The sequence below is a fragment of the Mustela erminea genome, chromosome 11 (genome assembly GCF_009829155.1).
Source record: "Mustela erminea isolate mMusErm1 chromosome 11, mMusErm1.Pri, whole genome shotgun sequence".
Classification (NCBI taxonomy): Eukaryota; Metazoa; Chordata; class Mammalia; order Carnivora; family Mustelidae; genus Mustela; species Mustela erminea.
In genome coordinates, this window is record NC_045624.1 from 88969782 (window position 1) to 88987643 (window position 17862).

The window sequence follows — 17862 nt, forward strand, 5'->3', positions numbered from 1 at the left end:
TTTGGCTCAGGTCATGATCTCAGGGTTGTGAGGTTGAGCCCCAAGTTGGGCTCTGTGCTCAGCAGGGAGTCTGCTTGAGAGTCTCTCTCCCTCTCCCTCTGCCCCCCACCCCCACTCATTCTCTCTCTCACTCTCTCTCTCTTTCAAATAAATAAATAAATCTTAAAAATAATTCATAGTGTCCCATTTTACCATGTACACGTTTCTCCAGAAGTCCAGGCTATGAGCATAATACCAATCTTCACAGGATTTCTGTCTCTGGTGTCAGCTCCAAGGAAATGATTTTAGAGCCTAAGTCTCGAAAGACTTTGTTCACTTCATGGTTTTTGCTTACATGGATTTAGTGTGGACCCAAGTTCACCACAGTCACTTCTGGGGCCCATATCGAAGACAATAGGGTGTTTCTACAAAAGCCTTAGCCTCCCCCGCCGCCCCAACCATGGCTTTATACCAGCACTACTTGAGGGGACCCCAACTGGATCTCCAGGGCATGGCCTAGTTGGTCTATTCTCAACCACCTCATCAAAATTTCTGTGGATAAATATCTATGGAGATAAATCAACATCAGGAACTTCGTGGAGTCACATGAAGAACATGAAGTACACCCTCTGCCTTAGGCAGACAAGCGTGTGAACTGTGCAGTAAACTACAATACTTATGTGTGTGTGAACTGAGTTTAGTGTCACCAAAACCGTGCAGGAAAGCTCATTCAGCCCTTCCATGGATGCATCTAACATTTTGCTGCAAAGTAATTATGACTAAAGGGTAAGCAGTTCTCCTAAGCAGCCAGGATCACTTTGTCCAGACCAAGTTTGATAGTTCATGTTGTTGGTGTGTTTGTTTTTTCTATGTGTGTGTGTGGCTGGATAATGTTTGTAAATGTCAATATCAGCAAATTTCCCTATTTTCCCATCATATAAATCCAAACAATAAAAGACACCCGTCCAAAGACTGACTCCCCTCCCTCATCCCCATTGCTGGGGCTCACAGCAGACCTCACCCACTGACCCTAAAACCAGATATTGTGTTCGTAGCTTCATTGCGCTCTTATCCTCTGTCATGGTCATCTCCCAGCCTATTCACACCAGTGCTTACTCAACTTGAAAGCAGCATTATAGAGTTAATTAACACTTTTCTGTCTTTCTTCCAAAAAGCTGGGCTCCATTCTCTAAAGGCCCCGCATTGTTACAAAATCTCAAAAATAAATAAATAAATAAATAAATAAAAGGGGTACCTATGTGGCTCAGTTGGTTAAGCCTCTGCCTTCAGCTCAGGTCATGATCCCAGGGTCTGGGATCGAGTCCCACATCGGGGACTCAGCCGGGAGCCTGCTTCTCCCTCTACCTCTGCCACTGCTCATGCTTGTGATCTCTCTCTCTCTCTCCATTAAATAAATAAATAAAATCTTAAAAAAAAATTATCAGAGAATACAAGGTCACCTCTGTCCCTCAGAGTCTTGTACTCAGAACTGACACATTATAACCCATAATCCTAAACATCCATTCCCAAAGCTCACCCTCAGAGTCCAGGACCATATTTATTTCATAGGGCTTGTCCTATGCCCTGTGATCTCAAAATTAAGGCTGATTGCAGCTGAATGACATGAAAGTTCATGGGATATATCTTTGCTGATGACAGAGACACTGCTTTGACTTTGGGGGAGATCTGAAACACAGAGGCACTTAAGAGAAAAAACAAAGTAATTCATTCTCAAATCTTTTCTCTCCAAGTGAACACAATATATTCTTGTATTAGCCAATGATGTCAAAGTTTCTCTTCATGTTCCAGCTCAGAGGGATTAGTTCTGGGGTACCCGCAAATTACCATTGTACTGGCAACACTAGTATATTGGCCTTAGGAATATATATCTAGTAATATTAACCAGCTCATGTTACTCTTACATGATATGCATGCAGGCTTGGATGTGACATTCATGAAACACGACACTATTTTTTAACACTGATGCATGACTCTAGATACTGCTTTAAGAGACTAATAAATCACAATTATATGTAATAGTTACTTTTATGATGCAGAATGTGATATTGTGTGAATCTTTGCCACCCCCAACAAAAACTATTAGACTGTGACTGTAAAGAACTTTTAGCAATACTTCTGACAATTTCACTTCTATTTTTTTCATGCACACAATCAAATGGCTCTCTCAAAGTGTGTCTGCGACCCCCTGAGAGTTCCAAAACCCTTTCCTGAAACCCAGAACATCACATTTATTTTCTTAATAATACAGAAATAGTATTCTTTACATGGTGCTAACGTTGGCCCAAATGGCACAAAAGCAGTGATGGATATGACTGTGGGTGCCTCAGCACAAATTAACGGATGGCATGAAATCTAATAGTAATCACTGTATTCTTCACCACTGTACACTCACATTTAAAAAAAAAAAAAAAAAGAGGAGTCGCCTGGGTGGCTCAGTCAGTTAAGCATCTGCCTTTGGCTCGGGGTCCTGTGATTGAGCCTCAAGTTGGGCTCACCAGGAAGCCTGCTTCTCCCTCTCCCTCTACCACTCCCTCTGCTTGTGCTCGCGTGCGCTCTCTCTCTCTCTCTCTGTGTGTGTCAAATAAATTTTTAAAATTTAAAAAAAAAAAATAGGAGCACCCACAGACTCAGTCCATGTAGGGTGGCTACACTTACCACAACGAATTTCATGTCGCTCTACTGAAGAATATAAAGAACCATTATCTGTTCTGAAGTGAAGGTGAGAATATTAAGCCCCAGTGCCATTAAGAATTTCTTTAATATTAGATTACCTCAATTTTCTACAAATAGTAGAGTAACAAAGAGTAACAATTCTTAATTCTTTTTTCTAATACCAGAAAAAAGCAAAGGTCACAGACTGTGGGACTGCACCAAACGTTACCTGCCAGTGCTGACGGCATAGACGGCTGAGCTTATAAACTGGTAGAGTGGGCCTTGAGGACCCAGAAGGGCCCTGTTTGCCCCTTTTCCTTTACCACACCACCAGACCTAAAATTCCAAGACTAGAGATTGATGGGCTTAACTTTAAAATAAGAATCCCCCTGAGAGAGGTGAAACATTTGAGTTCTTCTGCCTTTTGCAACTAGTGGAATTGAGTTTATTGACTTTTTTCCCAAAGACGTGGGGCCTAGGAAACTTTGCTCCCTCTGCCTGGATATCCTGAGCAGTTTCACTCAGGAGTCCTATTGCCTCCCCACGTACTTGGGGAAGCTGAGTCTAGGCCCTTGTACTCTATACACCAACCTCTCTCTTCTCTCTTCCCACCAAGCCCTGGGACTGGGGAGAAATGGCAGGCTGTATTTTTAGTCTAGGGTAGTGTTCCCTGCTATCATTTCTGACCAAGACAAGTTTTCTTTCCCACAATCCACTTCATAATCTATTCACAAAGCTATGGGAACAAGATCAAGAATTTTCATTCTCAGGGCACCTGGGTGGCTCTGCATTTGGCTCAGGTCATAATCCCTGGGATTGAGCCCCGCATTGGGTTCCCTGCTCAGTGGGGAGTCTTCTTCTTCCTCTCTCTCTGACCCTCCCCCCACTCGCACACACACACACACACACACACTCAAATAAATAAAATTTTTTAAAAAAAGAATTTTCATTCTCTTGTCTTCTATATCCCTTCCTTGAAGCAAAGGACACAAACAAAACAAAAATCCATGATAATGTGCTCTATGATGTCATAATTCATCTATAACATGACTGCCATGAACTCCAGTCCTCCATCTGGCCCCTGTTATCAAACAAGGAAAGGTTAATTGTAGCAGCCTCCTAGGAGGGGCGGAGGAATGACACGAATGTAAGAGTAAGACTGAATGGGAAGATGGTAGGCAACCCCAGATCAGAGAGCAGTAAAGAAGTCAGACCTCCATCAACAAACCTGGACATTTCCACCATCACCATTTGTAGTCCCAGAAGTCCTAGCCAGGAACAGGACTCAGAATGGCCCCCACTGATAGATCAGCTATAGTGAATCACTACCATCAGGTTGTATAGGCAGACCCATGGAAATCCTGGGGAGCTAGCCAAGCAGACTCACACCAGGCATTTCCTTACTCATGAAACAACTTTATCCCACAGTCTGTTACTGATGCTTGTTTTTGTTTTGTTTTGTTTTGTTTGTTACTTATGCTTTTAGGCCCTCCTCCTCTTATTCTTTGTGGTAGATATTCACAGTAGATATCACTGATCCTGCCTCATTAGGGAAAGGGGAAAGGAAAGATACAGGAATAAAATAAATATATGTCTTTATCACAACTAATATCCTCCTGCAGAGAATGTAGGAGACCGGGTAGCATCTGGTCACTCAGATACCACATGGCGACGCCTTGGACTATGGTTGTGGCAGTGGGATAGAAATGACCAGAGATGTAAACCGAGCATTATATTGGAGTTAGACTCAACAGAACCAGAGGTTGGTTGGATAGAGCTTGTGAGAAGCAGGAATGGTCAAAGAGAACCCGCGGGTTTCTGGCGTGTGCATCTGGGCAGATGGTGGGGTCATTTAGTGAAATAGGGAACACAGGGAAAGAGGGGGTTTCAGCTGGGAGAATGATGTGTTCCTCTTTGGACAATTGGTTTTGAGATGCCTGTGGGCCATCTTAATAGATTTCGAGGACACAGCTGCCCATCAGAAGAGGAAGCAGCCAGCTGTGTCAGGGGTGGCAAATGGGGCCTTCCTGAGTTCTCTGCAGCCAGGCTGATGCCTCTTAAAGATGGGCCCGGCTGATTGGTAATTAAGTAAATCAGAGTGGAGGCATACATTTCCTTTACAGTGGCTGCAAGCCATTAACACGCCCGGCAGCACTCTTTACTTAACGCTGCTCTCAAACAAATAGCACATCTGGCAAGTTAGTGCCAATTCCATGGCCATTGGGGCCTGCAAATCAAAACATGTCTCTCAGTAACGTGCAGAGTGAAACAAAATGGCATTGAAAGGGGCTAAGTGATGCTGTTTATGAACCTCATAAACTGTCTGATTTGTCATGGTTCATTAACCCACCCGCCTAGCTCAATCCATAATTCCAAACCCTGGGTGAGGTTTGCTAGTGTCAGGTTCCAGGGGAAGTCAGAGGACCAATTTAGCAGGATGCTCATTAATAAACCCGTAGCGATGTATTGTCCATCACTTCATCAACAGCAACTACCCTCAGGGGACACAGGGCTTGACAAAAAGAATCTCCTTTTTCCCAAAACTGAAACCAAAGGTAAGCTGAAAAATATGTTGATCCCTGTTACAGGGCAGGGATAGAAGTATGTCTGTATTGCAAAGTAACCTAAGCTAATTAGAATTCAATCAACAGATTGTCAACAGATTGTCAAATTAGAAGGAAGGAAGGCTGTCACTCCACAAACTCGCTACCAGGTGGATGATACAATAGAAATCTCAAACGCAATGTTGCCACACATTCGAATTTATTAGTCATCAGAAGCAAAACCTGTTCACCCCAAGAGATCCTGGGATTAAGTCAGGCATCAGCTTTCCGCTCAGCAGGGAGTCTATTTCTCCCTCTGCCCCTCCCCCTCCTTATGTGCGCGTGAGTGCATATGTGTGTGTGTGTGTGTGTGTGTGTGTGTGTGTTCTCACTCTCTCTCTCTCAAATAAACAAAAAAAAATCTTTTTAAAAATTAAAAAACATAAAACACTAATGCTAACCTTCTTGGAATGTGGATTTCCAGTTAGTGGGCTCAAAGTGTTAATTAAACTACCCTGCCTAAAATGTGTATTCTTGGGGCGCCTGGGTGGCTCAGTGGGTTAAAGCCTCTGCCTTCGGCTCAGGTCACGATCCCAGAGTCCTAGGATAGAGCCCCGCATCAGGCTCTCTGCTCACCCAAGAGCCTGCTTCCCTTCCCCTCTCTCCATCTGCCTCTCTGCCTACTTGTGATCTCTGTCTTAGAGATGTTTAAAAATAAATAAATAAAATAACATGTGTATTCTTCATTAAAGCATCTAAAAATGTTAAGGCCCAAGGACTTAGATTTACGTTAACTTATACCCATATATTTCACATACTGAAATTTTTTTTTTAATTTCTTTTTTTTTTTTTTAAGATTTTATTTATTTATTTGTCAGAGAGAGAGCGAGCGAGAGCGAGCACAGGCAGACAGAGTGGAAGGCAGAGTCAGAGGGAGAAGCAGGCTCCCTGCGGAGCAAGGAGCCCGATGTGGGACTCGATCCCGGGACGCCGGGATCATGACCTGAGCCGAAGGCAGCTGCTTAACCAACTGAGCCACCCAGGCATCCCCTGAAATTTTTTGAGAGAGATTTTTTGAGAGAAATTTTTTGCAAGCAAGGAAGGGCAGACAGAGAGGGAGCAAGAGAACCCCAAGCAGGCTCCACGCCCAACAGAGCCCATTGCAGGGCTTGATCTCACGACCCTGAGACCACCCAGATGCTCTTCACATACTGAAATATTTTAAAGTGAAATCGCATGTAGACAATAAGGTATTTGGGTTTTTATTTTTGTCCTTGCTTTGATGTTAAAAATAAAAACAGAACTTGGAGCGCCTAGGTGGCTCAGTGGGTTAAAGCCTCTGCCTTCAGCTCAGGTCATGATCCTGGGGTCCTGGGATTGAGCCCTGCTCTGCAGGGAGCCTGCTTCCTCCTCTCTCTCTCTGCCTGCCTCTCTGACTACTTGTGATCTTGGTCTGTCAAATAGATGAATGAAAAAAAATCTTAAAAAAAAAAAAAAAAAAAAACAGAACTCACAGCATGGGCTCTGTTCCAATCATCTTTTACTATGTAACAAAACTTAAAACTTAATAGAACCTAATGTCAGGCCTGGTGATTACAGTTAATAATACTATATTATATACTTGGAAGTCACTAAGAGACTAGATCTTAAATGTTCTCACCACAAAAAGTACTGGTAATCATACTGTGTGAGAAAGTGTTAGCTAACAGCTCTGGAGGTGACCATCTTGCAACACACTAGTGTACCAATCAACATGTTGTGCCCCATAACCTTACCCAATATTATATATCAGTTATATCTCAGGGGAAAAAACACTAATAGCTATCTATTTTGTTCACAAATCTACAAATTGGTCATGGCCAGTTGGAGGGAGAAACTCAGCTCTGTTCCACAGCACATGGGGCCTCAGCTGAAGGATTTGGAACAGCAGGAGTCAGGTCCAGAATCCTAGAAGACTTCTTAACTCACCTCTCTGACACCTGGGTGAGGAAGACTCAAACACAGGCTCAGCTGACACGTCAATCTGAGCATCTATACATGGCCGCTCCACTTGTCGACATTTTGGGCTTCTGACAGGGTGGTGGCTGGGTTTCCAGAAGGAACAATCCCCAGAGTGAGTGTTACAAGAGAATGGCCTTTTCAGTCCTCCGCTCAGAAATGACACAACCTCACCTCCACAATGTTCTATAGTGACAAGCCACCCCCGATTCAAGGAAGCAGAATGAGACCTCACAAGCCTCTAGAAGGGCAGTGGTTGATCACACTGCAGAAGGGCATGGGGGAGGGATTCGGTGGCACAGCCAACCATTCGGAAAAGCAATCTGCCTCAGGCTAGGACTAAAAATGATTACTATGTGGTCACTGGGTCTTTGTCCCAAAAGAACTCGTAATTTAACTGTGGAAACAGAAAAAGAATGAATAATTACAATACAAGATGGTGGTAGATCAGGGATCAGCAAACTGTGACTTGCCTCCTGTTTTGTAAATACAGTTTCGCAGAACATAACCATGCTTACTCATTTACATACTGTCTTTCATACTATGATGACAAAGCCATGTAGTTATGACAGAGACCATATGGCCCACAAATTTATCTTTTGGTCCATTAGAGAAAAAGCTTGCTAACCCCCTATAATAGATTCTTTTAAAAAGGAAGGAAAGAAGGAAGGAAAAAAAGGAAGGAAGAAGGAAGTAAGGAAAAGAAAAAAAGCTTTGGCAGTGTTAAGGAGGAGAAAATTAACTTTTTTTAAGGTTTTATTTATTTGTTTGTGAGAGAGAGAGAGTGAGAGAAATCATGAGAGGGGAGAGGGTCGGCAGGAGAAGCAGACTCCCTGCACAGGGAGACTGATGTGGGACTTGATCCCGGGTCTCCAAGATCATGACCTGAGCCAAAGGCAGTTGCTTAATCAACTAAGCCACCCAGGCACCTGGGAAAATTAGTTTTTATTGGAATTTCAAAGATACAAAAAGGGTAAAATTTAGACTGAATTTTATTCAATGATTTATTCCTATTTGCCTTGTCTGGGAAAAGATTCAGGGCGGTTGACAAGGATGTGGAAAGGATAACTAGGTGTTCACCAGCAGTGGTGTTGGAGAAGGGACATTCCAGGCAAAAGGAACATGCACCTACCACGTGTCTGAGGAATGAAAATGTGCTCTGTTCAGAGAACTATAAAGATTCAGTGCACCGGACCAGTGGGCTCCCGGGCCAGAAAGGAGCGAGAGGTCATGTGATACCAAGAAATAGGAAGTCTGGAGCCCAAAAACTCTCAGGAGAACCATGATGAAGACTGGACCCAGGCGGACCAACAGGAATGCAGAAGCAGGGTTATGTCCAGACACTCGTGGGGATCATTCCCTTATATCCTCAGCTTTCTCATTTGCGACCTCATCAGAGATATCTTCTGTAATCAACATGTCTAAAATAGCAACACCCTTCTATTAACCTGTGTTCCCATACCTTGCTTCGTTTTCCTAGCCATTAATACCAGTCACCACTATGCATTTACTTGTCTGTTGCCTTTTTCCCCCATCAGATATAAGTTTCAAGAGCATGGTCTTTCTCTGTTTGTTGCTATTACCCCAGTGTCCAGCAGCAATAAACTAATTTGTTGAATGAATGAATGAATGAATGAATGAACGAATGACCAAACAACTAGGAAAATATCGAAAAGCAGAGTGACCACAATTCAGAAACTAACTGGATGTGGGAGGTGGGAAGGGGAAAGCCTGAGGGTCACTCTAAGATTTCTAGTACGGTTGGCTGGGTAAGATGTTGATGCCATCAACTAAGGGAAGTAAGAAAAGGTATGGTGGGGAACAAGGCATTGGGTAAGAAGACTGCAAGTTTGGTAATTTGGTTTTAGACTGTTGAGTTAAAGGGGCCTCATAAAACCATTCAGAGTAACTATTCAGTTGGCAACTGGGAATTTGGATACTAAGTTTAAGAGAAAAGAAATGAGTGTGAAGATCTGAGATCACCTGAGTATAGGTGATAGGTGATACCATGGCAGGACTTTTTTTTTTAAAGGCAAAAGAGAGGAAGAGAGATGGTGACTATATTTGGGAAGAGAAAACATCCTTTAAGAGGTTGGTGTTGAAAAAGAAACCAAGGAGACTTAAGGTGTAGTCAGAGAAGAAAAGAACCAGAGAAAAGCTAGTGCCAGGTGGGCCAAGGGAGCACGTTTTCAAAAGAGAAAATAGCCAACAAATTCAGATGCTGGAGAAGGCTTCTGATAGAAGGGTAAGGGAGAGGATCTCCAAAGAGATCCAAAATGTTCCATGGTGACTCTTACTATTGGGATATATTTCTCTTTTAGAGATTAAATTTCTTCTGTCATCCTCAGAGAAATAAGATTCCTCGATCTAGAGACCAAAATTCTACCTCTGCAGTCGACAGCCTATGTTGTCTCTGTGACCAGGTAAATCCTTGGTAAAGGGAATGTTCATTCAAATCATGTTACTAACACAACTCCAGCCACGTGGGCTGTCCACATCAGGGTGTCCACTCACTGGCTAATGAGCTCCTGTCTTGGGTAATTTAAAAAACAATATGGAGTCATTGTTTTGAGTATGAATCACAGCCATGAATAGATTTGCTTCAGTCCTTAATTGATGTAAACAAGGTATTTCAAGGGACCCAGCAGTGAGTTCTTGGCTAAAGGTGGTAATCTCCTCTCTGAATCTCAACCCATGTTGTTTTTTTTTTAATTTTTTTATAAACATATATTTTTATCCCCAGGGGTACAGGTCTGTGAATCGCCAGGTTTACACACTTCACAGCACTCACCATAGCACATACCCTCCCCAATGTCCATAACCCCACCCCCCTTCTCCCAACCCCCCTACCCCCAGCAACCCTCAGTTTGTTTTGTGAGATTAAGAGTCACTTATGGTTTGTCTCCCTCCCAATCCCATCTTGTTTCATTTATTCTTCTCCTACCCACTTAAGCCCCCATGTTGCATCAACACTTCCTCATATCAGGGAGATCATATGATAGTTGTCTTTTTCTGCTTGACTTATTTCACTAAGCATGATACGCTCTAGTTCCATCCATGTTGTCGCAAATGGCAAGAATTCATTTCTTTTGATGGCTGCATAGTATTCCATTGTGTATATATACCACTTCTTCTTGATCCATTCATCTGTTGATGGACATCTAGGTTCTTTCCATAGTTTGGCTATTGTGGACTTTGCTGCTATAAACATTCGGGTGCACGTGCCCCTTCGGATCACTACGTTTGTATCTTTAGGGTAAATACCCAGTAGTGCAATTGCTGGGTCATAGGGCAGTTCTATTTTCAACATTTTGAGGAACCTCCATGCTGTTTTCCAGAGTGGTTGCACCAGCTTGCATTCCCACCAACAGTGTAGGAGGGTTCCCCTTTCTCCGCATCCTCGCCAGCATCTGTCATTTCCTGACTTGTTGATTTTAGCCATTCTGACTGGTGTGAGGTGATATCTCATTGTGGTTTTGATTTGTATTTCCCTGATGCCGAGTGATATGGAGCACTTTTTCATGTGTCTGTTGGCCATCTGGATGTCTTCTTTGCAGAAATGTCTGTTCATGTCCTCTGTCCATTTCTTGATTGGATTATTTGTTCTTTGGGTGTTGAGTTTGCTAAGTTCTTTATAGATTCTGGACACTAGTCCTTTATCTGATATGTCGTTTGCAAATATCTTCTCCCATTCTGCCAGTTGTCTTTTGATTTTGTTAACTGTTTCCTTTGCTGTGCAAAAGCTTTTGATCTTGATGAAATCCCAATAGTTCATTTTTGCCCTTGCTTCCCTTGCCATTGGCGATGTTCCTAGGAAGATGTTGCTGCAGCTGAGGTCGAAGAGGTTGCTGCCTGTGTTCTCCTCAAGGATTTTGATGGATTCCTTTCTCACACTGAGGTCCTTCATCCATTTTGAGTCTATTTGTGTGTGTGGTGTAAGGAAATGGTCCAATTTCATTTTTCTGCATGTGGCTGTCCAATTTTCCCAACACCATTTATTGAAGAGGCTGCCTTTTTTCCATTGGACATTCTTTCCTGCTTTGTTGAAGATTAGTTGACCATAGAGTTGAGGGTCTATTTCTGGGCTCTCTATTCTGTTCCATTGATCTATGTGTCTGTTTTTGTGCCAGTACCATGCTGTCTTGATGATGACAGCTTTGTAATAGAGCTTGAAGTCCGGAATTGTGATGCCACCAACTTTGGCTTTCTTTTTCAATATCCCTTTGGCTATTCGAGGTCTTTTCTGGTTCCATATAAATTTTAGAATTATTTGTTCCATTTCTTTGAAAAAGATGGATAGTACTTTGATAGGAATTGCATTAAATGTGTAGATTGCTTTAGGTAGCATAGACATTTTCACAATATTTATTCTTCCAATCCAAGAGCATGGAACATTTTTCCATTTCTTTGTGTCTTCCTCAATATCTTTCATGAGTACTTTATAGTTTTCTGAGTATAGATTCTTAGCCTCTTTGGTTAGGTTTATTCCTAGGTATCTTATGGTTTGGGGTGCAATTGTAAATGGGACTGACTCCTTAATTTCTCTTTCTTCTGTCTTATTGTTGGTGTAGAGAAATGCAACTGATTTCTGTGCATTGATTTTATATCCTGACACTTTAATGAATTCCTGTATAAGTTCTAGCAGTTTTGGAGTGGAGTCTTTTGGGTTTTCCACATATAGTATCATATCATCTGCGAAGAGTGATAATTTGACTTCTTCTTTGCCGATTTGGATGCCTTTAATTTCCTTTTGTTGTCTGATTGCTGAGGCTAGGACCTCTAGTACTATGTTGAATAGCAGTGGTGATAATGGACATCCCTGCCGTGTTCCTGACCTTAGCGGAAAAGCTTTCAGTTTTTCTCCATTGAGAATGATATTTGCGGTGGGTTTTTCATAGATGGCTTTGATGATATTGAGGTATGTGCCCTCTATCCCTACACTTTGAAGAGTTTTGATCAGGAAGGGATGCTGTACTTTGTCAAATGCTTTTTCAGCATCTATTGAGAGTATCATATGGTTCTTGTTCTTTCTTTTATTGATGTGTTGTATCACATTGACTGATTTGTGGATGTTGAACCAACCTTGCAGCCCTGGAATAAATCCCACTTGGTCGTAGTGAATAATCCTTTTAATGTACTGTTGAATCCTATTGGTTAGTATTTTGTTGAGTAATTTTCGCATCTGTGTTCATCAAGGATATCGGTCTATAGCTCTCTTTTTTGATGGGATCCTTGTCTGGTTTTAGGGATCAAGGTGATGCTGGCCTCATAAAATGAGTTTGGAAGTTTTCCTTCCATTTCTATTTTTTGGAACAGTTTCAGGAGAATAGGAATTAGTTCTTCTTTAAATGTTTGGTAGAATTCCCCTGGGAAGCCGTCTGGCCCTGGGCTTTTGTTTGTTTGGAGATTTTTAATGACTGTTTCAATCTCCTTACTGGTTATGGGTCTGTTCAGGCTTTCTATTTCTTCCTGGTTCAGTTGTGGTAGTTTATATGTTTCTAGGAATGCATCCATTTCTTCCAGATTGTCAAATTTGTTGGCATAGAGTTGCTCATAGTATGTCCTTATAATAGTTTGTATTTCTTTGGCATTAGTTGTGATCTCTCCTCTTTCATTCATGATTTTATTTATTTGGGTCCTTTCTCTTTTCTTTTTGATAAATCTGGCCAGGGGTTTATCAATTTTATTAATTCTTTCAAAGAACCAGCTCCTAGTTTCGTTAATTTGTTCTATTGTTTTTTTGGTTTCTATTTCATTGATTTCTGCTCTGATCTTTATGATTTCTCTTCTCCTGCTGGACTTAGGGTTTCTTTCTTGTTCTTTCTCCAGCTCCTTTAGGTGTAGGGTTAGGTTGTGTACCTGAGACCTTTCTTGTTTCTTGAGAAAGGCTTGAACCGCTATATATTTTCCTCTCAGGACTGCCTTTGTTGTGTCCCAGAGATTTTGAACCGTTGTATTTTCATTATCATTTGTTTCCATGATTTTTTTCAATTCTTCTTTAATTTCCTGGTTGACCCATTCATTCTTTAGAAGGATGCTGTTTAGTCTCCATGTATTTGGGTTCTTTCCAAACTTCCTCTTGTGGTTGAGTTCTAGCTTCAGAGCATTGTGGTCTGAAAATATGCAGGGAATGATCCCAATCTTTTGATACCAGTTGAGTCCTGCTTTAGGACCGAGGATGTGATCTATTCTGGAGAATGTTCCATGTGCACTAGAGAAGAATGTGTATTCTGTTGCTTTGGGATGAAATGTTCTGAATATATCTGTGATGTCCATCTGGTCCAGTGTGTCATTTAAGGCCTTTATTTCCTTGCTGATCTTTTGCTTGGATGATCTGTCCATTTCAGTGAGGGGAGTGTTAAAGTCCCCTACTATTATTGTATTATTGTTGATGTGTTTCTTTGATTTTGTTATTAATTGGTTTATATAGTTGGCTGCTCCCACGTTGGGGGCATAGATATTTAAAATTGTTAGATCTTCTTGTTGGACAGACCCTTTGAGTATGATATAGTGTCCTTCCTCATCTCTTATTATAGTCTTTGGCTTAAAATCTAATTGATCTGATATAAGGATTGCCACTTCTGCTTTCTTCTGATGTCCATTAGCATGGTAAATTCTTTTCCACCCCCTCACTTTAAATCTGGAGGTGTCTTCGGGCTTAAAATGAGTTTCTTGGAGGCAACATATAGATGGGTTTTGTTTTTTTATCCATTCTGATACCCTGTGTCTTTTGATTGGGGCATTTAGCCCATTAACATTCAGGGTAACTATTGAGAAATATGAATTTAGTGCCATTGTATTGCCTGTAAGGTGACTGTTACTGTATATGGTCTCTGTTCCTTTCTGATCTACCACTTGTAGGCTCTCTCTTTGCTTAGAGGACCCCTTTCAATATTTCCTGTAGAGCTGGTTTGGTGTTTGCAAATTCTTTCAGTTTTTGTTTGTCCTGGAAGCTTTTAATCTCTCCTTCTATTTTCAATGATAACCTAGCTGGATATAGTATTCTTGGCTGCATGTTTTTCTCGTTTAGTGCTCTGAAAATATCATGCCAGCTCTTTCTGGTCTGCCATCAACCCATTCACCCTTTCAGATTCACTGTCACCTCAATATGACATCTTCTCCCCATGCCCCCAAAACTGTTCTCTCCACGTCATGACCAAACACTTCCTAATGAAATCCAATGACCTATCAGCACCTTCTTCTGCTGCTTCTTAACCTGGTTGGTCACCAGCCACCTTTATCCTCTCCTGGAAGGCTCTCCTCCTTTGGTTTCTCTGCTGTCAGGTTCTCCGGGTTTTTCTATTGCTCTGTGTATTTTTGATTTCTTCGAATGGCTGGATTTCTTCCTTTTGCCCCTAAATGGTAGCTGTCTCCTAAAATCCAGTCTTCATTTTTCCAGCCTTCTACTACACTCATCCTTGTCTCCTCTACTTCTCTGTTCTCCTTCTGCTTTCCAGCGGGTCATATAGTTTATATTTCCTGTAATGGTCATCATCGTATGGGACATCAGTATATGTATTTATATACAAAATATTTCCTACAATGTATTGGTAAGAATGCCGTCTGTTTAAGACTGTGGCCAGCTCAGGTCGTCTTTTTTTTTTTTTTTTTTTTAAGACTTTATTTATTTGAGAGAGAACGAGTGAGAACATGAGCTGGGGGAGAGTCAGATGGATAGGGGGAAGCAGGTTCCCCAATGAGCAGGGAGCCTGATACGGGACTCGATCCCAGGACCCCGAGATCATGACCTGAGCTGAGGATGCTTAACCATCTGAGCCACCCAGAGGCCCCTGAGGTCATCTTTTTATATTAAAGTCAAAGATGATATTCTGACTTATGATATAAACAAAGCATTTTGAGACAATATCCTCTCATCTGAGGGCGAGACTGGGCAGAGTTTAATTCACCCTGGGGACTAGAAAAGTTCAATTAAGAAAGCACTGACTCAGAGGGAAAATTGTATTAAAATTAAATAACTTTAGGGGCGCCTGGGTGGCTCAGTTGTTAAGCATCTGCCTTTGGCTCAGGTCATGATCCCAAGGTTCTGCTCAGCAGGAAGCCTGTTTCTCCCTCTCCCACCCTCTCTCCCCCACTTGTATTCCCTCCCTCACTGTCTCTGTCAAATAAAAAAATAAAATCTTAAAAAAATTAAATTAAATTAAGTAACTTTTGGGCACAATGCCAGGTGCTCATTTACATATATTAACAAGGGAATTGTATGAAGCTAATTAAAGCTACTTCTGCAATAGAATTCACAACAGAGATTAAAAGTTCATTATTTCACACATTTTCTTTTTTTTTTCTTTTTTTTCTTTTTTTTAATCATGAAAAAACTGTATTTAGATTTAGCCAGCTGGACTCAGTTTAGATGATCCCAATTTTGTTGGCAACATCCAAAGCATCATAGTCAGGGGCCAGCTGAACGTATGCCTTCTTCTCTCCATCAGGCCTGATTAAGGTGTTGACCTTGGCTACATCAATGTCATAGAGCTTCTTCACAGCCTGTTTGATCTGATGCTTGTTGGCCTTGACATCCACAATGAACACAAGTGTGTTGTTGTCTTCTATTTTCTTCATGGTTGACTCAGTAGTCAGGGGGAACTTGATGATGGCATAGTGATCAAGCTTGTTTCTCCTGGGGGAGTTCTTTCGAGAGTATTTGGGCTGCCTTCAGAGACGCAGAGTCTTGGGTTGTCGGAATGTATGTGATGTGGACGCCTTTCAGCACCGCTTTCTTGGCTTTCAAAGCCTTTGCTTTGGCTTCGGCTTTGGGAGGGGCAGAGGCTTCCTTCTTAGCTTTCGGCGCCATCTTCGTAAAAGGGCCACACATTTTCTTTAATAAGAATTTAATTCACTTAATGCTACATATGTTTATTTTGCTATGTATTTAAAGTTTATCTTTTGTCTGTACCCTTTAAGGCTTTTAAAAATAAATCTTTTCAAATCAAAAGTGAATATTAGACATTTACAATGTCACCAAATTTTCAGTCATTCCTATCAGATATTAAGTTTATCTGGCAAATCCTCCAGCCAAAATAAAACACATATTTGTTTAAAAGGAACAGAAGGAAGGGTGAAGTCAGTAAACTTGAACTCCAAATATAGTAAGTGATGTTCAAGATGTTGGTCCTTCAAATGCAATCTTTTCCTAGTTTTCCCATTTCTGCCAAAAGTAACATTATTTTCCTGGTCCACAGGCTTAATGTCTTAGAGATTCCTTTACCTCTGCCCACTCTTTTCTTACTTATCTCCAGCTTGTCTGCAGTCATTACTCATTCTTCTTTATTTTTGGAGCCACTATCCGGTCTAGGCCATGGGTACTTCACAAGGGGAATGAAATAGCTTCTCCCTGGTCCTCTTGCTCCCAATCTCTCACTAGGTCAAGTACTTCTCACCAGGTACCTCTTTCATATGAAAGAGGGCTCAAGGAATTTTTTTAAAATATCATTTTGAGGTAAACTTTTTAAAATCTTCTGAGATTAAAAAAAACTTTGATGACATTATATGAGCAGGTAGATACACATCAACATTATGTTCTTTGGATTCATTATATGTAATTGGAGATAAAATTTGTCTCCATTTTTGCCTCCATCTTTGTGACATTTGGCTCTTAAACTTCTGAACACTTCTATTGTTTAACTAAAAATTCAATCTTAAGTTGAAGATGGAAACAGGTGGACCGCTTGATGTACTTCTAGGAATAGAGACGTGAAGATAATCAATTATCTTGAGAGGTAAGTAAAAAATATAGATTCAAAAAGGAGTTAGATACATTTGAGAGCAAGGGATCCAGAAGGAGTTAAACACACATTCATAGGCTTATTCATAGTCATCAGGATATTATCGTGTGCAGCATAACGAAAGATGTCAGACAAGTTTGCTGACATGAACTACTGGCTGTTTCCTGGGCAGTGTACTTCAAAGGCTCTCTATGGCCTGTCATATAAAATCCAAACTGAGAATCTGTGCTTCAGTTTCTTTAATTATGAAATGGCCATGCTGGTCTTGAAGAGTGGTCTTCAAAATTTTGAGCAACCCAAAACATAAACCAGATTAAAGTGGAACCATTAGAAGAAAGCATTCCCAGGAACCAGATCCTACCACTCCCACCATGCCCCTACCCCCTGCCCAGCACCCCCCACAGATAAATCGCTCACCTGGAAGATCTCCAAGTTTCTTCCTTGCTGCTGGGATTCTCTTCTGAACTTAGATTTCAACGTCCTCCATTAAACGGTCTTGCCTTCCAAACTCAGTTTTCTCCATTCCCTCTGAGGGTTCAGGATACAAACCCAAATGCCCATGGACAAGGTGGAAATTGAGGCAATCCTGAAGTCCATCCCTCATCTAAAAGGTTTACCATCCAGAGTTGCCAGATCTTCCCAATTGTCTGAAGAATCTAGAAATCCGGCTCTTCCTTTTAAAATTTAGAGATTTTTAAAATGTGGGTGGCTATGATGGTTACTTTATGTGTCGGCTTGCTAGATTATGGTGCCCCATTGTTTAGTCAAACACTTAATTTTGCTATTAAGATATTTTGTAAATGTGGTTAACATCCACAATCAGCTGATTGTAAGCAAGGGAGATTACCTTTGATAATGTGGGAGTGCCTCATTCAATCAGTTGATGGACTTAACAGCAAAACAAACAAACAAACAAAAAACTGAGGTTT

General features: G+C 41.3%; 1 long non-coding RNA gene across 1 annotated transcript in view; it reads right to left on the minus strand.

Moving 5' to 3' along the window:
* LOC116568605 overlaps nucleotides 1-17862 on the minus strand; it is a 100752-nt gene that overhangs the window by 67566 nt on the left and 15324 nt on the right. The window lies entirely within an intron of this gene.